General features: G+C 38.0%; 1 long non-coding RNA gene across 1 annotated transcript; it reads left to right on the top strand.

Moving 5' to 3' along the window:
- Window positions 1-381: 381 nt before the first annotated feature.
- On the top strand, window positions 382-20,091 carry LOC134297725 (uncharacterized). Its single transcript, XR_010004585.1, has 3 exons — window positions 382-803; window positions 10,899-11,053; window positions 13,247-20,091. It is a non-coding gene; the product is annotated as an uncharacterized LOC134297725 (long non-coding RNA).
- The last annotated feature ends 1,591 nt before the right edge of the window (window positions 20,092-21,682 follow it).

The following is a 21,682-nucleotide window of genomic DNA, read 5'->3' as shown; positions in this document are numbered from 1 at the left end:
TTGGATTTTATGACCTGAACTCTGCAATTCATTAACTCTGAGGGACTAACAAAAAAGCAATAAATAGGTTTCAAAATGCTTTCAGTAAACAACCAGCTGGGAAATCAAAGTTTTTCAAGCATTTCAATCATTGTCTCTTACTGGTTTCATTTTAATTTAATTTAATTCTGGAATTAAGTTTATAATAAAATTACAACTTAAATCAATCACTATAGTGATGAAAAACAAATTTAATTAAGTTGCTCATTTAAATTTGAGAATGTCCAGCTTAATTGATAACTTAATTGTTTTCATAGTCCATCGTTCTCCATGGTTCCAACTAAGTCCCACATTTATTCTAGTAAGATCTTGTATCTTCAGTCTCAGTCTGGGTCTACACGGTCAAATAATGCAGTCTGAAGTGCATTATATATTCATTGCTGAGCAGTGTAATCAAGGATTTCCATAAGAACACGGAGGCATTTCTTTACCTTCTCTGGGAGCTGTGTTTCTGGCTTTTCTCTGTGGCTCCTGAAGTGTTAACTCTGTCCTGACAAGTACTCCAACAGGTATATCAGCTGTTTGAATTTAAAAACCATCTAAAGACACATCTCTTCAGGCAGGCCTATCCAGACAGTTTTTAACTCTGAATCTTAAACTCGTGTACTTTGTTTGATGTCTGTTTTGTGTATTTTAATATGTATTTTATAGAAAAGCAGTTTTAATATGGATATTCTATAGAAATATGTATATTTGTTGAATTTTTGCAATGTTCATGTTCTTTAATTGTGTTGTAACCCGCCTCGAGCTGCAGGGAGCAATAGGTAAGAAATATAATTATAATTATTATTATAACTCTGTATGAATCTTCCAATTTTGCAGCAGTGCATTGTTTATACACTGATCAGCTACAGCAGTTTTTATGGCTTGGTCCAGAGTTTCTGGTGAGTTTTTTAAAACATATGATTTCTGGCTGGATGTGAATATGTTTGGTAGACACCCCAACCTCAAGCTGGCTTCAAGATGGATTACACTGCCTGTGTAGAAGGGACCACAGCCTCTGTCTGCTTTTATATAGCCATATAATTTGGATAAGAATGGGGATTACAGACATCCGGTTAACTTCTTGAGTTCCTACACAGGCATTCTAGGAACTGGCTGGAAGCTGCTTCAGATCTCACTGACTCCTGATCAATTCAACCCTAGGATTATTTTTCCCCCATCTCTTCAGAGAGACACACTTTTAAAAGACAGCTTCATAGCACTTGACTAAAAGCAAAGCAACATATGGCAATGGAATCGAGTGTTCTTACAGGAATACTATGATTTCCTTGCTGGGGGCAGGGGTGTTTTTTTATTTTCAGAATGGGTTTTTAATCTGGTTTCTCTCCAACTGCTCCTGCATTAGTCTTATTTAAAAGAGCATTCAGCATTTTGGTATTCGTCTTTTTCCTCTGCAGTGTTTATACTCAGGAGGGCTCCAGCAGATTTTATGGTTTGATCTGGAATTTATGTTGAGGTTTTTTTTAAAAAAAATCATGCTGTTTCCTGCTAGATTCATATTGGAGATGGCATTAGAGGGGAACGTTTTTTAGATACCCAGACCTTAAGCCCGCTTTTCGTGCCTGTGTGAATTTCTAGGCCCTCAGTGAACTACTAGGTTTTTTTCAGTTAGGATCTTATAGTTTTCTTTGTCTCGCTAGCAAGAAAGACTGTCTCTTGTCTTTGTTGATGTTTGGACTTTGTTGTGTTTTATTCCAGTTGCGCCCTTGCCTACACAAAATCTGCACTTATGTATCAACCATTATAATACATGATTATATTATTTTACAAGCCTTCTCACTTTTATAACCCCATATTATTAATTTATTTTTATATGGTGCCAGTGGAAGCTTCTCATAAAGAGTTAACAGTTTTATAAGGAGAATATTTTCAGTAAAACCATGATAGGAGTGGGAAATGTTAAGCTTCTTAGTCATCCACCCTGAATCGTAAACAACTAAGATGTGTAGTGTGACCTTGAGTTGGACTTACTTCTTAGCAAATAACCAATGAAATAATAACTTCCAAAGAAGCCATTAGCTAACCTAATGTGGTATCAATATCATCAGAAATTGATCCTCTGATTTTAATGTGTTCATTGTCAAGGATGGCCTCTGTTAAGGACCACCCTTAAGCAGAGCTAGAGGTTTGGGTCCAGATTAAGTGCCCTTCCAGACAGGCCCAAAAACCCATGATGGATCATGGGTTAACCTGAGGCATTTCCCATTTTCTTCTGGATTAATAAAATACCTGGAAAGAATTGGACTTTTTTTTTTGAAGGTCTGGATCTGTTGAGATGCTGGACCTGTGGGGATTGACTCCCAGGACTGCGTTCTGCGATCCTGGGGGTCAATCCTCATTGCCATTCTGGTTCTTCAGTCTCGAAGAGCTCAAAGGGGCAACATGGCAGACCCACTCTTCCCTCCCAATCCTCTGTTTTTCCCCAAAACTTACCAGAGGGGCCTGGCTCTCCCCTCTCCAAAGCTTCCACTGCATCATTTTGATTTGTCAGAAGCTTTGTTTGAGGGGCCTGAGCATGCAGCCAAGCACCTCTGGTAGGTTTGGTGACTGGAACAGGGGATTTGGGGATGGCTACAAGTGTTCCTGGGTCAACCTTGCAACCTCCTTGTAAATCCATGACTACTTTACCCTGCCTGACTTGTACCCAATACAATATGTAGACAGTGTGGGGACGTTGGGGAGGGGTTTAAGCTGTTATTCATTGATCAGACAATAAGACCTAGCAAGTTACAAGCCCTTTTTAATATTATGTGCTTTTCAGGATTGTGTAATATAAGAATCTAACCTTAACAGCCAACTAAAATCACAGGAATAAAGTGCTGTAATGAGGGGCATGAGGGAACTCCAGGGGCTCGGGGAATACTATTCCTGTGCTCCAATATCATGGGAGATGCGGGAGGAGGGGGAGGTGGTCCAGAAAGTGTGAGAGATTTCTCGTGGCTCCTGAACCACCTCCTACCAATGGTCTGGGTAACCAAGAAGGCAGGTCCCCCAGGTTGAAAGTCCTGTTGCTTAATGCGAAGTCGGTAAATGGAAAGATATCTGCCCTCCAAGATCTAATTCTAGAAGAACACGCTGACCTGGCTTCTATTACTGAGACCTAGTTGGATGAGGGAGGGGGAGTATATCTCTCCCAACTTTGTCCGCCAGGTTTCAGTGTGCAACAACAGACAAGACCCGGGGGACGGAGAGGAGGAGTTGCGGTGGTCTATAGAGATTCCATCCACCTAACCAGGTGTCCCATCCCACAATTGACCACATTCAAGTGTGTCTAGCTAAGGGTGAGTGGCTGGGACAGAACAGGGATTGTGTTAGTGTACCGTCCACCCACTGCTCAACAGTCTCCCTGCCTGAGCTAGCCGGGATGGTCTCGAGCCTGGTGTTGGAGTCCCAAAACCTTGTCATGCTGGGGGACTTCAACATCCATGCTGTGTCCACCCTGTTGGGAGTGGCTCAGGACTTCATGGCCACCATGAACCAATGGGTGTGTCCCAAATGGTATCTGTCCCCACCCATAGTGCTGGACACACCTTACCTCTGGTCTCCTGTTCGGAGCAAGATGATGGTGATGGTATTGTGGAGGAACTGTCCACGTTCCTTTGTCATAGACCGATCACTACCTGGTGGAGTACTGAATAAGAATGTCCGCCCCAGGAGGCTTATGGATCTGGATAGATTCCTGACGGCTCTTGGGGATTTTCCTGTCTCTCTGGTAGGTGATTCTGTTGAAGCCCTCGCAGACCTCTACAACATGGAGGTGGCCAGGGCAGTTGACACAATCGCTCCTGAGCATTTTCTTTCACAAAGCAGATCTAAGTCAGCTCCCTGGAGAACCGGGGGCTGGCAGTGATGAAGCAAGTGAAACAGAAACTAGAGCTTCATTGGCGTAAAAGTCGCAGCAAGTCCGACCGAGCATGGTCTAGAGCTCATTTAAAAGCCTATTCCTCAGCAATGAAGGTGGCAGAAAAAGTATTCATAGCCACCAACATTGCATCTGTAAATAACTGCTGAATTGAGTGGTAAGGGGACCTTTAAACCCTGTTCAACCAGTGACCCTTGACCAAGCCCATTGTGAGGAGTTTGCAAGGTTCTTTGCAGATAAAGTTGTTCAGATATGTTCTGGTTTGGACGTTAGTATATATGCAGTCTCCATGAATATGGTTGAGGCATTTGCTTGTTATTGTTTACTGGATTCCTTTCAACTTGCGCAGGCTGAGGATGTGGACAAAGTCTTGGGAGAAATGAAGGCAACCACTTGCTCTCTAGACCCTTACCCATCCTGGCTCATAAAATCGGCCAGGGGGGGACTGGCAGGGTGGGTGAAGGTGCAGGTGAATGTCTCCTTGACTCAAGGCGTAATGCCAAGTATTTTCAAGAAGGGAGTAGTATGATCTCTTTTGAAGAAACCTGCACTAGATCCCGCCCAACTTAACTACTGTAGGCTAGTGTCAAACCTCCCCTTTATGGGCAAGGATCTGGAGAAGGTGGTGGCCTCACAACTCCAAGGGTTCTTGGAAGACACTGATTTTCTGGATGCATCTCAGTCTGGTTTCAAGGCTGGCTATGGGACAGAGATGGCATTGGTCGCCTTGGTGGATGATCTACAAAGAGAGCTAGACAGGGGAAGTGTGTCCCTGCTTGCTCTCTAGGACCTTTCAAATGGCTTTCGATACCATCGACCATGGTATCTTTCTGAGCCATCTCTCCATGATGAGACTTGGGAGGCATGACATCAAACTCTATTACTCCTGTCCTGCCCCTAAACCAGTGCCTGTCATCAGTGATGGACTGGATGAGGGCTAATAAGTTGAAATTAAATTCATACAAGACAGAGGTACTCCTGGTCAGTCGTAAGGTGTATCAGGGTGTGGGATTACAGCCTGTGTTGGATGGGGTTGCACTCCCCCTGAAGAAACAGGTGCGCAGTCTGGATGTGCTCCTGGATTCATAGCAGATCCTGGAACCCCAGGTGTCTGTGGTGGGCAGGAGTGCCTTTACACAATTAAAACTTGTATGACAGCTGTGGCCATACCTTGAGATGCCCGATCTGGCCATAGTAGTCCATGCCTTAGTCACATCCCTCTTGCACTACTGCGGGACTACCTTTAAAGATAGGTTGGAAGCTTCAACTGGTTCAGAGATCAATAGACAGATTACTAACCAGAGCCCCATAAAGGGAGAGATCCACTCCCATGTTGCAGCAGCTCCATTGGTTGGCAGTCTGCTTCTGGGCTAAATGCAAAGTGCTGGTCATTAACTTTAAAGCCCTAAATAGCTTGGGCCCAGCTACTTGACCACATCTCTTCTTGCAAACCAGCCCAGGCACTGTGGTCAGTGGAGGAGGCTCTGCTCTCAATCCCACCCCCATCTCAAGTACTGCCTTCTCTGTGCCCACCCTCCAACTCTGGAACTCCCTCCCTAGAGAAATAAGGCTGGCCCCCTCTCTCCTCTCCTTCAAAAAACAACTAAAGACCTACTTCTGCTCATTAGCATATGGAGAGGAGGAGGATTAATTAATGAGAGACCCAGATCTTGATTGAGAACTATGCTGTATCTGGGCTCTGTTAGCCCAATTTACCACCATAGGCTGCATAATCCAACCCACACAACTGTGTTGAACTTCTGTTGGCTTTTGTAAATTACTGTGAACATTTATTTAGATTTTATATCACTATATAATTCTTGTCTGATTCTGTCTGACTATATTGGTTTACTGTATATACTCTTTATGCCCTTTTTTTAAGACTGAAAAAGCCCCCCTCGGCTTATACTCGGGTGAGGGTCCTGGTTGGCATATATTTGGGTCAGCTTATACTCGAGAATATATGGTACATTTCTTATTTTTCTCTATTATTATTGGTATTATTACATTTATTATTTTTCTCTATTATTTTTACTACTATTACATTTATTTTACTCTATTTTTATTATTATTAATACATTTATTATTTCACTCTGATATTATTATTATTACATTTATTATTTTACTCTATTTATTATTACATGTATTATTTTCCTGTATTATTTATTATTATTATTATTATTATTATTATTATTATTATTATTATTACATGTATTATTTTACTCTATTATTATTAAAAGGATACATAAGCACATTTACATTGAAGAAGATGAGGATAATGATTTAATCAGAGTTGGACAGTCTTATCTTAAATTTGAGCTTTATGTAAATATTAAAAAACATTTAACCTACTGATGCTTCAATTAATGTAATTTTATTGGTACCTATTTTTATTTCTGTAATTTACCACTCTCGGCTTATACTTGAGTCAATGTCTTCCCAGGTTTTTTTGTGGTAAAATTAGGTGCCTCAGCTTATATTCAGGTCGGCTTATACTCGAGTATATACGGTAATTTATCGATGTTATGTTCAATTCACTGATATTAGGTTTAATTTGATGTAAGGTTTTTAATGCTGTTTTCATATGTGGGGTCTTGTTGGGATTTTATGCCAATATCTATCCGTTTTATGAAGGCATTGATTATATGCCGTAGTTTGTTGGAATCCATCCTGAGTCCTTTTGGGGAGATAGGGCAGAATAGAAATAAAGTTTGTTTATTATTATTTTATTAACATCTGGTTGACCCCAGAGGGCATGTAGCCACCCCCCAGAGAAAGCACAGAGTTTAGCCTAGCTAAGGGAACTCGATACCAAGAGGAACTGAGATTAAAAATCCCAGTTTCTTTCAGGATTAGGGACTATCTGGAAGAACTAAGTTAGCCCTACTTTCCTACCACTGAACTGGACAAATCTGTTATGAGAAATAATATAATGCATTTGATTTCATGGGTCTGTATCAAATCCATATGAACCAACTTTTAAACTTGAGGAATGTATGCAACACTTTGTCTAAAACAATAGATGTATTAATTTTGGGAAGAATGTATTTCCATGACAACTACCCTGTTATAGGTAGCTTGCTAGTAGGAACATAAACAATATTTAATACAATTTGAATAGCAATACCTGTAAGATATAAAACAAAAGAATTAGCCATTTGATGTGGTCCCACTGGGAACTTTGTCTGTTGCAACCAGACAAAAGAAATCAGAAGTGTAGGACGATAATGCCTTTGGCTCTATTTACACAGCAGCAGAAACATAAAATCTGATCAAGACTTTATGTATTAGATGTTAAAGATATTGAGTCTATGTTTAAATTATTTTTGTTTGTTTATCACAGCTGCTGTCTGAATTAGCCATTTGTATAACATGATGCTAGCTTGTTTTTTGTACTGTTTTCTTTGCCTTGGGGTATGCATTCCTAATGTACTTATTTATTGATTCAGTCAAGTTTTACTCAGAAGTAAATATTTTAGTATTGAAGTCTTCTTTGGTCTTTGGGAAATTAGGGAATATATGCTTTCTAATTTAAAAAAACAAATGTGCAGTTGATCAAATTGCCTTGGGAAGTTGTAAAAAGCATTATCAATGGGGATTTTAAGGCTCTCGCAAGTATTGCAGTCAAAGGCCCTCTGTATTTGTGTGTGTATGAAGGAGGCCTTGTGGCTTTAAAACCAGAACTATTGATGTGGGAACATCCATCCATATGTTGTTGGACTCAACCCCCATCACCCCTTAACCAGTTTAACCAGAGATTATGGGAGCTGCAGAGTCCTGCATTGCCCTCTCCTGCCTTAGATCAAATACTGTATGTTCATTTATTTATCACAAGAAACAGAAAAAATATGTTCCTGTTAAATCATCTGAATGTTCTGTACTTTATAGTTGACACTATAGGTTATTGGGCGCTGTTCTGAGTTCAAATTGTTGTTTTACATACTCGTGGTTTTATTTTGTATTGTACTATTTATTTTATGCATTGTTTTATGCACCTTGTGCCATATGTAAGGTGCCCCAAGTCCCTTCGGAGAGATGGAGGTGGGGTACAGAAATAAAGTTGTTGTTGTTGTTGTTATAATAGTTGTATCCATTTCCAAAGGGCAGTTTTGGATGGAAAAAAATGTTTCTGGGGGTTGTAGCATTTCTATTTCCTAGTAACTGGGGGGAGGGAGAGACATTTTCATTCTCATCTTTATGAGACTGCTCCACCCCATCTGCCTAAATTCATGCTAAAAAGGAGCAAGAGACAATGCAGAAATGGATAACATCTGGCTTGAAAGTAGTACATGTGGAAAACAGCAAGAAACCTTACTAGTAGTAGATCACAAGCTAAATATGAGTCAACAATTACGATGTGATGGTCAAAAAAGTAAATGCAGTTCTAGGCTGCATCAATAAGAGTTGAGTGTCAAAGTCCTTATGGACCATAATAAAGTCTTGTTGTTGTTGTTGTTGTAGTGCCAAAGTCCAAGACCAAGTTGTTATTTGTCACAGTACAATAGAACTGATTGTCTGAACTAAGGTGAATCATTTTGCCTTATTCATTTGCTCTTCCATTGTCTGTATAAAAATGTCTTGATGTCAAGAACCATAAAGAAAGGGTACACTGAAAGTAAGTGAAAAGTGTGCCTTGAGAAAACGGATAAGTATGGACTATATTGACAGAGTTGCAATGAACTTTCCTATCCACTGGAGAAAATCGGAAATCTACTTGCACAGCAACACTGCATGCACTCTAATTCAATAATGGTTATTGCCTTGATCATCCAAGTGTCATTTTCAGTGGGAGAATAAAATCTGAAAGAACTTACAACATTATAGACGTAGATAATTCCACGTATTATAATTCAATGTTAAACTAAGAAAACCAAACTGATTTCAGCATCAGATTGTAAATAGGCCTTTCAAAGAGTTTCAGGTGGTGAACACTTGATGAAACAAGAGTTAACTCTTCCTCCAATGAATAAATTGCATGGCTAAATGATTAGAAACCAAGTACTCACACTATCTAGGTTGACATTACATTCTCCAGTCTATATCCATGAGCTCTCTCCTGGTGTTAATTACTGCAGTAGTTAACTGAGAAGCCATACAATATTAATTGAGTGACCTGTCATGACTTCGCAATTCTTTTCTGAAGACTGAGTAATTCTTATTGTTATTGGAAATAGATAAAATATCCATTCTTTTAAATGAAAAGGACAGCAGAGTTAAACCATGCACACACCTAGAAAGCATCTGGAATTTATAACAGACTAAAATGAACACCCTAAGCTCTTTCTTTCTAAATTATTTAAACCTATAATTCAGGTTGGGCATCTCTTCCCTGGAATTCTAAAATCCGAAATTGTTTACATGGGTGACTGAGATAGTGGCACCTCTTCTTTCTTATAGTTCAACAAACTTGGTTTCATTCACAAAATGATTAAAAATATTATGTATAAAATTACTTTCAGACTATGTGTAAAAGGTTTACCCCAAATATAAATGAATTTGGGGTTTAGACATTTGGGTCTTAACTTGCATATATCTCATCTTGCAGATATCTTACAGATATGTATGCTACATATACAAATCTAGGTATTCCAAAATGCTAATAAAAAATTTAAAACACTTATGGCCCTAAGCATTTCAAATAAGGGATACTCAATCTGTATACATAAAATCTTTTTCATGCCCATGGGATTTTAAACAGGAATGTATTATAAACTCAAATTGTTTATAATATAGACTCCTACATACTATATTTCCTCTACTTCTCTGTATTTCCTGATGTGTTTATATTTATGGGGGATATGAACTACGCATATTTCTACGCATGACAAGAAAGGAAATATTCATGTTTAAAGATCATATCTCTGAATAACAAATCTAGGGCGCATAGAGGAATAGATCAGCATTACAATCAGGATCTGATATTGATAGAGTGAATACTAGAATAGATTAGCTATAATCAAGGAAAAAAAATATTTTATTCTCATTATTCTTATGCTCCTGAATCCACCTGGTTTGAGCGCTGCTTTCTAGGGTTGCCCCAAAATTTGAAATAAAAACTTATGATTAATAATAATAATAAATAATAAACTTTATGTTTATATCCCAACCCATCTCCCAGAAGGGACTCGGGCGGCTCACAACAGGGACAAGCCCGAAACAACGACACAACATATTTGACAAAAACTTAAAACATTTCAACGATACACAAAATAAAATAATGGACAATACATTAAAATCCAAGCAGATAAAATCAGAGTAATTAAAAGCAAACCAGCGGGGACTGGTTTCATAAAGTGCTGTATCATGGAAATGAGTAACAGTGATAAAGTTGACTAGTTGTTGACTAGTTCTTCAGTGGGGTGTCTTAGAATGCCAAACTGAGATAAATAATTTGCTAATTTTCATCTCAAAACAAGAAACATGTGATTTTAACTATCATTTCTGTGGAAAAAAATTGTTTCCTGTACAAAATGCTATTTTCTGTTCAAGACATTCACATACAGATTTTGTATAGAAAAAGTCATCAGCTGCAGCATTTTCTGCACAGAAATATTGGTGCAGATTCCTTTGTGAGAACAACAAAGAACCTTTTAAAAGTGTCATTTCATAAATTATGTAGCTGCAATTTTCAACAAGAACTTCCTTAGATGTTTAGCTATATTGTCTATGTTGTATTTTTTAAAAAAATATAATTTTAATCTTTTATTGGTCAGCACTTTGTAGGCAGTGAATAAATGGAATAATTTTGTTTTTCACAGTGTACATGTTCACAGATGGCTGCAGACTTGCACCACCTCTCTTTCAAATGTGTACATTTGAAGATAGCAAATATAAATGGATACATTTTAAAATGTGTGCAAATCACTGTTTGAGTATGTCTTCCATTTGGACAATGAGAGGGAATGCATTCCAGCATTGTACATTAGACATACAAATGACAGAAAAATATATATCACAGAACAGAATCATCTCTGGGTTGTTGTGTGTTTTCTAGGCTGTATGGCTATGTTCCAGAACTATTATCTCCTGATGTTTCACCCACATCTAGGGCAGGCATCCTCAGAATTGTGAGATATATTGAGAATCATCTCTGTCCAAAACAATTCTCAAGGAAGTGGACTTTGACCAGATATGAAAGTAGGAAAGTGTGTAAGTATGTGCATTGAGACTTTATAGCAGTTAATCATACACCTCATGTACATTCAGGGCAAGAAATAGAGTTGATTTGCCTTCTAAAAAGTCTCTTTCATATTAAGAATATATGTGTGGCTGCTATTTTGATTAACAAGTGAACCTTGCTCTTTGTAAAGAGTAGAACATTCCATTAAGACAACCATACCAGAGTCTGGAAAAAATCAAATGCTAAATAACTCAGGTATATATGCATCAACCAAAGCAGTTTTGACTCACTCAGAAAGCCCATTCCATTAACAATTGAAGTGTATTCTATGAAAAGTCATAAGCTCTATGAAGTTTGTCCTCCTTTGAAATGTGCATTAGGGCTTTTAAACCTATGTAGATAATCTGTTTATCTGATTCATTCATGATTAGTTTGTGAACTGTATTTATTCAATGTAATATTGAATAAATCACAAGAAACGAGATGGAAAGGTATTTTGGTATACAGAATGACAACCTATTGAGCATAATTTATATAAGAAATGACTGATATATTCATCAAAACAGACATTATTTCATCATCATTATGGATAATAAAGTCAGATCATCATCAGCAATGATAACACAAAATATTTCAAATGAATTATCTCAACAAGCAAAAGACTGCCAGGACTATATTGCTTAAAGACTCATACACAGATAAAAATAACTGAATCTACCAGTCAAATTGGTGAATTCAAGTGGGTACACATGAAAGAGGTGATCTGAAAAGAAAAATGTATTTTAGATGAAAGTGCAACTGTAAGAGATTGCATATTTTCTGGAAGTCAAAGTGGTGAATGTAGACAATATTTGAAGAACAGAATTCATTATCATTATTGAAAGTCAGGGTACTCCCTCAAGCAATAAAAAGTTATTAGTTTGACAAACGTCAAGCACTAATCTCAAACTAATAGGATTTAATTTTATGAATTGTTTTCATAAATATTCCAGTATGTCTCCAGAGAGATATTTTATGTGTACATTTCTATTCCTGAAGAGGCAGGGAAGTGCAGTGGAGGAACAAGATGAATAATTCATTGTGGTAATGTTATTTACATAGTGAAATAATATTTGATTTGCTTAGCATATCTTGCAACATAAGTATACAGAACCGCCTGTCACAATTATAACAATAATATGTAAACGTGTGGGAGTCAACTTTAGAAAGAGCAGTCAAACCATTGGCCCATAATGCACCTTCCATCTAAAAATAATAGACATGTTTGATCTACTGGCATTATTTCAAATCCTCCTCAATACTCCATCTAGGAACTTCATTTCCAAAAAGACAGATGTTCATGCCTGTTTTCAAACCTCTCTGTGACTTAGCCAGGAGAAATTGGCAGGAACTCAAGCCCATGAGAAACTTGGAAACAGAAGTTCGGAAAATGAATGGTGTTGGTTAGAGCTATATGAATATTTAAAGGAAACAACAAATATAGAAGGTGCAGTGGGTGAAAGAGGAGCTCAGTCACTGCCTGAGATCAATGTTGTAAATACTAAATGTCACATCCTAAAAAACAATACAAAGGCTGTAGTGTTGTGTGGTTTCCAGGCTGTATGGCTGTGTTCTAGCAGAATTTTATCTTGATTTGCATCCGTGGTTGGCATCTTCAGAGGATCTGATAGTGGTAAAACAAGTGGAGTATATATACCAATGTATAGTAATCAAGTGTGAAGGGTACAATTAGCAAGCTTGATTTGCAAGTGCTTCTCAGCCACTCACATGCTAATGGATGGATCCCACTCAAACACTTGCATATCAGGCTTGCTAATTGCACCCTTCACACTTAGTTAATAGACATTGGTTCCTTCACCCACCCTGGACATTCCACAGGTTTTTTCTCCAACCCTGGACATTCCACAGGCTTTACCACTATCAGATCCTCTGAAGATGCCACTCACAGATGCTGATGAAAATGCTGCTAGACCATGTCCATACAGCCTGGAAACCCCACAACACTCCCCTGATTCTGGCCGTAAAAGCCTTTGACAATACAATACAAAGACTGTAGAGAGAGTTCAAATTTTTATTGCTCGAGCGGGCAGACATGTCAAAGGAAAGTCATTAGGAAGTTTTGAAAAAAGTTTTGAAAAAAGTTGCCACCAATGCTGGCTCTTTAAAAGTGAGCCTAATTTTTGTTTAATGTAATGCAGCAATTCTAAACATTATTTTTCCAGGTTTTGGAGATTTCTTTTCCTAGTAGCCTCAGATGCCTTGGCCAATGATCAGGAATTCTGGAGACTGAAGTCCAAACACCTGGAAGACTACAGTTTGGGAAACAGTGTTTTAATGGGTTAATTTGTAGTAGTTTCTATAGACATACTTTTGATACTCTTTCATCTTTCTTGTTGTTATTGTGTGCCTTTATGTTGCTTCCAGCTTATGGCAATCTTAAAGTAAATTTATCACGAGGTTTTCTTGCAAGATTGGTTCTGAGAACATTGGCCAATTTTTCCTCTGACGTGTAACCACTTTGGTAGTGGAACTCAACAGGATTGCAGCCCTTGACCTTCAGTTTTTAGTTGTGAAGGAAAAAATGGTACTGAGTGAATACTCCAAAGCCATAAATTTACAAAACATTCTTGTATTTTCTGAGTATTCCGTACTATAATACAAAAAAAAATGAAAGCTGTGATTTTTTTCTTTCTTTTTTTTTACAGAAAAGCTGTTTACTTGGAAGGTGTTAACTTTATAGAAACGTAAATGGTTGAATACTCTGACTGGAGATATTACTTCTGTCTATCATAGATGCGACTTGTCCAATGGAATTTCTTATCTGTCACACAAATCCAAGCTGAAGCTTATCCCAAATACACCAGTTATCTAACTCACTGTTAAAGGGTGAATTATTACACTGGGAATGATTCAAGTAGATTGCAGGGATTTAATGCTAAACATGAAGAAAGATGCATCGCAAGGAGTATCGCAAGCCACAAAAAAGTCAAGAGTTTAATACAATCTTTTTAGAAAGCAATTTTTCCTGTAATTGTATAATGCCACTAGGCCTGTTACAAGATGTAGTGGATTTCTGAAGTTTAACTGACACAATGAACATGGAAGATAACATGCAGTACAACAAACCTCAGTATACATAATGTAAAATTTAATCTGTTCAGATTTTTAGGGATGACTTTCGGAATGTTGATGCTTTTTTTTAAAGAGAAATATTATTACACACAAATAACAGATATTATTTCAGAAGCTGTATTTTTATTGTCATATAAATGACACAAATTGATTACAATTAATGGTGATGGTGCGATGGTGCATACAATCTGGCCCCAAAGTTGAGGCAAATACAAGTCTACAGGATCAAAATTTGAGACTTGCCCTAAAAAACCTGTGGGATAGAGGATTTATTTTCCTGGTCACCTTAGAGGATCAAGAGCTTATTTTCAACTTGTGTGGCCCTCCAAAGACACTAAACTCCACAATAAAAAATATTAAAAAATTAATTATAAAAATGGGAAATGGCTGGATGCCCACTTCTGATTGTGTTTTACATCTTGGATCTTTGGGGTGTTGCCCTCTGATCCCATAGATGACAAAACCACAGGATGGTTTTATTCACCCCTTTTTGGTTGGAAATCATGGGGCTATAAAGGAGTTCAGAGTGGTCCACAAAAATGACTGTATGGCTCTACCCTTTAGAGTCTATGTTTGAGAAGACAGAAATTTACTTAGCAATACTTAGGCTTATTGATTTTATTTATTGATTTTGACTGAAACCAATAAACAACATGAGCCCACATTTCAAGATGACCTTAGTTTTACCAGCAACTGTATCCTAAAGAAAAATAATAATGGCTGAATGGTTATTTCATGACATTGAATATTAACGTGTACATCATACCAGGATGTCTTTGAAACAGACAATATCTGAAACAGGTAGCCTATGTATGTATGAAGATGGGGATAGTACAGCTAGGGTGGAGTCATGTCTCTTCATGTGTGGTAAAGTCAATGCGCTTAAAAGCCATGCAAAAGAAATGTGCAATAAGAAGAGGGGTTAGGCAGATATATTCTTGTTTCAGCCAAAATGGGCTAAGAAGAACCTATTTTAGGAATCTCATGAGATAATGTCCTGAAACACAATTCAATGGATTTAAATTATGAGAAAAGAGATGCCATCTAAATATTAGAAAGAACATTTTAACTATGAGAGCTGTCCAACAGTGTAATAGATGGCATCAGAGGTGATGAACTCTCCATCTTTAGAGGTCTTTCAACAGATATTGCATGGATGTGTTACAATAGTTCTTTAATTGTCAATTTGTGCATGTAAGGTCCATTCAGTCTGTTCCAACTCTAAGATTCTATCACCCCTTTCTTAATATTAATATTACTTCTCCACACTTTATTGGAGAAAAGAATTATATGTCATGTGTATTACATTTCCATGTGCAGCATCATTTCCAGGTGCAGCATACTGTAAGTGCTTGGTTTCTGGGGGAAACTATGATAAGACTTCATAATTCAAAGTCCAGTATTTTAATTTGACTTGCTTGGAAAATCATCATCCATAAGGCTGTTTAAGTTTGTGTTGCTAAACTAATCTGCAAGAAGGAAATCCCATTGCACTTACTGAGCGAATATCAAAATTCAAGTGCTTATTAATTTGAAAACTAGACTAATAAAAGAATGCAAGTACAGAAGTGTGCCTGAGGCTGACAAAACAACATGCCCTATGAAAACACTGATACCAAATCTTGTATTAAAGCAAATAAATAATAAAATATATATTAAGGAATCTAAGTTTAAATGAACTGTCAAGAATGTGGAGATTTTCTTTTTGCAGATATCTGCAGAAATTGTTAGAAAACAAAGCAGAATATGACAACTTTATTAGTTGATAGCATTACCCTTGTATTGTCAATCTTATTTCTAACATCACTTAGAGGAAAATCTTCTGCAATTGATCAGCTAATGGGGACAGAGGTTGCAATTATGAGCTGTCATCGCAAGTCTTAAAAACTGTTGGCTTTGAGAACTGATTTGATTAGGACAATGATTGAAGTAACGTTTTGGCTTGGTGCAATTATTGGAATAAAATGATTTTGAGGTTAAGATTGTTCCTAGAGATTTGGCTGCCTGAGGCAAATGATAAAACTGGCCTCACTTGATTGCATGTGCAAATGGTAAACATTGCCCAAATTCCATGCACCCAGTAATAACTTGCTCACATTCCATGGCAGCTATTTACACCAATGGTGCTTATCTAATGGAATATACTGTAGCATATCCTTGCACCCTCCATGAGAAATGGTTCATGCCAACACATTGCTTTGTTTATTTGGATAATTACTCTATAATATCACAATCTGTTGTCATATAGAGAAAATGCACATTACTGTGTTTCTGATGCAGACTTTGTTATGTCCATGTGGTTTGTAATTGAGTTTTTGTTTCTTAATGTTCAAAAAAACATAAAATATCTTCATTGAAAAGTGTTTTATAAACTTGTATCCCTTTCAACCCATTGCTCCAGACATTGCCCTTCCTGTTTCAGCTCCCTGAAGCCTTTTGTATACCAAGGAGCCTGAGTAATAACAAGTCAGCGAGAACATTTGGTAGCAATGGTGTCATTTTTCATTTCACCTTGACAGAATTATCAGTGATGCCAGCCATAAAGCCTCTTAAAGTTTTTTGGAATCATGAAGGATTCATTAGCCTTTGAGGGAGGACTATCTTAATCAAGTGGACCACTTCAGAATAAAACAGCCAGCTCCCTGCTGTCACACCTTGGTGCAATGAGGAAAAGCAAAAGGAGTGGAGCGGGCTGGCTCCATCAATCTGAAGCATCTCACTCATCTGAACTAAATAACTCCATCATAAAAACTGTTTTCCTGAGTTTAAGGTAGGATCCCACTATAGATGAAATACTCTGTTCTTGTAATTGTATATAACACCTGACAGAGAGTTAATCTGAATTTCATTCACATGATATACTCTTTGCAATGTGTTTTCTCAAGGTCAGAAAAGTAGTCTCAGAATAATGCACCTGATAAAATCCATTCTCAGCATGTTTTGAGAATGCAGGCTAATTGGCAAAATCATTTATGACTCTTCAGTCAAGTTATTAATGGAAGCCACACTCGGATGATTTGCCATATGGTTGATCTTTATGGTTCCTTTCATGTTCAAAAAGTTTCTTTAAGAGCTGTCAAACTACCGCTGTGTCTAAGAGCATTGAAAGCCAGGGCAAAAATGGAACATCAACTCTAGAATTTAAAAATGTCCCTAAGCTCCTTTTTCCCACTTGTTGTTGTTGACAAGACAGAATAACAACAACAACAACAACAACAACAACAACAACAAAACTTTATTTATACCCCGCCACCATCTCCCTGTGGGGACTTGGAGCAGCTCACAATGTTACAAAAGTAACAGTGCAAATACATTAACAATATACACAGTTTAAAACAATGGTACTAAATATGGAAAGGTAGATTGCCAGACATATCTGTGCACATTTTCAGGTTCTTGTTCACATTATTATTGGAATATCCAACTATTAGCTTGCATCCTGCTGTTAGTCCAAATGAGAGTACACCCACTGCATCATTAAAATTTACCTAAGTGTTGACTCACTATTCAACCATTGATTTACACTACAAATCAACTAATTAGAGGCTAATTGAGATTCTACAATGAGTCTTTATTACACTCCCTTCCCAAACTCATATTTACCCTATTTATGTTTCCTCTTTAAATTCCTGAAAAAATATGCTGTCAGCCAAGAGTTTAGGAGCTAGCTGAGGCATTTAAAATAAATAATATTATGCTTATTGTTACTATATTCAAGTAGTTTCCATATATGGGAAACATCTACATTTAGAATGAATGCCACTTGAAACCACTTTAATCACTATGACTCTATTGTATTGAATCCTGGGATCTGTAGTCTGTAGAGATTGCAATTGTAAAACTGTGTTGTATCCTAGCCACAGGCTGGCCACTTTCAAGGTGATGATACTGAAGGGGACTTTGGTTTTCAAGATGGAACCGAAGAGGATTCTGGTTTTGGGATTTTTCAGCAGTCTGAGGCATCGGTCGGAGACATGCAGTTTCACTTTGAGCAGGATGACCTGCTGGCCCCAAAAGAGTCAGATAACGGTCAGGCTGACATTCTTCCCTTGAGAATTTATGAGGAGGAATCTGGAGTTTTGAGAAATAATGAGGAGGAAACTGGAGGCTTGAGAAATAATGAAGGAGACGGGGCAACTGAAGACCAGGTGCAAGATAACAGTAGCCTTGAGTTGTCCAGGCAAGATCGTTTGTCATGGAGAGGTTCTGAGCTTCGCAGGAGTGACCGTTTGGCACGCAAAAGGGAGCTTCCGAAGGAATCAAGCTGTGGAAAGAGAAACGCCTTCCTGGGTTGTTATTAAAGGAAGGGCTTACAGACCATGCCTTTGTCAGAGCAATTCATCGCTTCATCTATGTGGGTGTTTTCCTTGCCAGCGTTTTGGATTCTTGGGCCTTGTTCCGTGCCTTCTATGGACTATACTTTGCCTTTGGGATCACTTTGGATTCTTGGACCCTGTTCTTTGCATCTTATGGATTAATATCTTGCTTGGTGGATTAACCTATATTCCTGGACCTTGTGTTTTGGATTCTATGGATTAAGACCTTGTGCTTTGATCTTCATGGACTAACTCTGTGCTTTATGGATTATTGTTATTACTATGCTCTTTGAACCTATGGACCTTACCTTTTTGGATTGATGGACATTAATGTACTTTTGAATCTCTTTTACCTTTGGACTCTTCCTTTACAACATTGAATTACCTTCTTATTGCTTGCTTGACTTATATACTGCTTTATTTAAATAAAAACACTAAAAGACTATTTGTGTGTTGACTCGGTATCTTAGCAAGGTGAACTAGCCTGAGGTGCGACAAACTGCTATGTCCATTATTCCATAGCATTGAGCTATGAAAGTTAAAGTGGTGTCAAACTGCCTCAATTCTACAGTGTAGATGCACCCATGGTGACCCTAGGATTAACGTATCATTGGATTTTCTTGGGAAGGTTTGTTCAGAGGGGGTTTACCTTTGCCATCATCTGAGGCTGAGAGACTATGACTTGCGCAGCATCACTCAGTTAGTTTCCAGGACTTTGTGGGGATTTGAACTCTCCAGAGTTGTACTGCACCATGTTGACTGTCTGATGTTATGCATCTATTCTACACATATATAAATCTGGAATTTGGAATTCTAATTTCAATTCACATGGCTACATAAAGATCTCAGCAACAATAAAATAAGCAGCATATGCTACAGATTGAGATGTCTGTGGGAAATGTTTTGATCAGCATCTCTTCCCTTCCCCTATACGTAACCCTTTTTTTTCCATGGTTCCTGCTGATGCTTCCACAAGAAGTCCATAAAATAAATTTGTAATAGTTACTAGTTTAGGAGCCAGTGCAAATATTTCAAATTTACTTAAGATTTCAACAATGTATTTGAAAAACCTAAAAGACATTTCAAGGCAATTAGCTTGTATGTAAGGAGCCCCGGTGGCGAAGTGTGTTAAAGCACTGACCTGCTGAACTTGTAGACTGAAAGGTCCCAGGTTCAAATCCCGGGAGCGGAGTGAGTGCCCGCTGTTAGCTCCAGCTTCTGCCAACCTAGCAGTTCAAAAACATGCCAATGTGAGTAGATCAATAGCGGGCAGGTAATGGCGTTCCATGCAGTCATGCTGGCCACATGACCTTGGAGGTGTCTACGGACAATGCTGGCTCTTTGGCTTAGAAATGGAGATGAGCACTAACACCCAGAGTCGGACACGACTGGACTTAACGTCAGGGGAAACCTTTACCTTTACTTAGCTTGTATGTAATAATATCTTAAATACACATCAAACTATATTTTCCAAAATTGATATGTATTGACATCAGATATAGGATGTTTCTGAGACAAGATATTTAGTTATATATTTTTCTGAGATAGTATGAGACATATTTCTCTGCACCTACTCCACTTTTTGAACTTTGCTTTTAAAAATGTAACACACACAAATATATATAGATTACTGGCTTGAAAATATTCAGATAAAAAATCCCAAACTTTGATTTTGCAATTTTACACAAGGAATCATTTTACTACATCATGAACATCTGTAAGTTGTTGTGATATCAATGGGGAATCTTTGAATCAAACTCTAGCAGATACTGAATGCCCACTGTATATAGACATATGTTATTTGTTTCCTCTTTTTATAACAATTTAGCTAAAAATGTTTATATGTATTCAAAGGACACAAACAGCTAGTGGAGTGTCTTGAGTGTGGTTGTTTTGAGGTAGATGCCATTTAACAACTTAATATTAGCTGGGATGGAAACTACCATCAAATGCTTCCTTTTTGAGACATCACTTTAAAGATTTCAAATTGTAGTGAGAAGCTGTCTTCCTGCAAATTGAAGCCATGTTCAATTATCCAGGGATCAGACCTGGGCTTGCTTTTCTTTCTTTTGAGCAAATAAATCTCTTCCCAAAATTTACAGCTTAGTTATACAACCTAAAGCTTAATCAATAAAATTGTGACCTGATTTAAAGCTGAGTGTTGATCTTAATCATATTTAATTATTTGTTTACTTTTACTTCTTGCTTTTAAAAATCTATGTTAAAACATAACGTTTTGACAACTTTGGCTGATGACTCGTATGTGACTGGGTGTGATGACCCATGGGCCTTGTAGTCCTGCTCAGGACATTGTAATTCCTGATGAAGATGAAAACTTGGGTTTTTTACCTTCCCAGTCTGAACTGGATTCCTCTCTGCCAGATCTTTCCCAGGCAGATCTGGGAACCTTGCACCTGCAAGAAAGTTGTCTCCCAGAAGTATGTCAAACAAGCCCAGAGCCTACTTCTCCCGTATTCTTGCGCCGGGAGTTTTGTAAACAACAGAGAAGTTTGGATTCAGCTTCGCGCAGGAGTGCGAGGATTGCAGCTAAGAATGTGGCCAATTAAGACTGCTTCTCGTGAGAATCTTTGGGGAGTCTCACATCTGGTCTCAGAGTTAGCTTTCGGTTCTGATTCCCAGAGAACTGCTTCGGCGGGAAGCTAGACTCTATTTAGGTGTTTTACCCGCGTAGTAACTTCGCGGAGTCAATTCGTCAGCCTACGGAGCGAGTTGTGTCTGGACAGCGCGCTCCGGTTCAAGCCTCGCTCCTGCTCAAGCCTTGCCTTGCTATCCAGCCTTCGCCTTGCTTCCCAGCCTTTGTTTATCTACGGACTTTGCCTTGTTTCCCAGGATCAATCCTTGCCTTGTTCCACGGATTTATCAAGTTATTCCACGGACCTTGTTCTTGTTCTTAGTTACCTTGTTCCACGTTCAAGCCTTGTTTCAAGTATCAAGTTATTTCCTAGCCTCGCTCAAGTTTCATGGACTAAAGGACCTTGTCATCTCCCCTCACTTTGCTTGGCAAAGTGAGTGTTTCGGTTATTGGATTACAACTTTGGACCTTAATATTTCTTATTGGACATTGCCTTTTTGGACTAATTCTGACCTTTCCTGGAAGGTCTAATTCTGGACTATTTTCTACACTTGTTTTTATTAACTTTATATATTCCTACAATAAAGATATTAGATAGATTCTGGCCTCTGTGTATG

The sequence above is a fragment of the Anolis carolinensis genome, chromosome 3, assembly GCF_035594765.1.
Source record: "Anolis carolinensis isolate JA03-04 chromosome 3, rAnoCar3.1.pri, whole genome shotgun sequence".
Taxonomy (NCBI): Eukaryota; Metazoa; Chordata; class Lepidosauria; order Squamata; family Dactyloidae; genus Anolis; species Anolis carolinensis.
The sequence above is the reverse complement of the archived record's forward strand: the minus strand, read 5'-3'. Positions and strand labels throughout refer to the sequence as shown.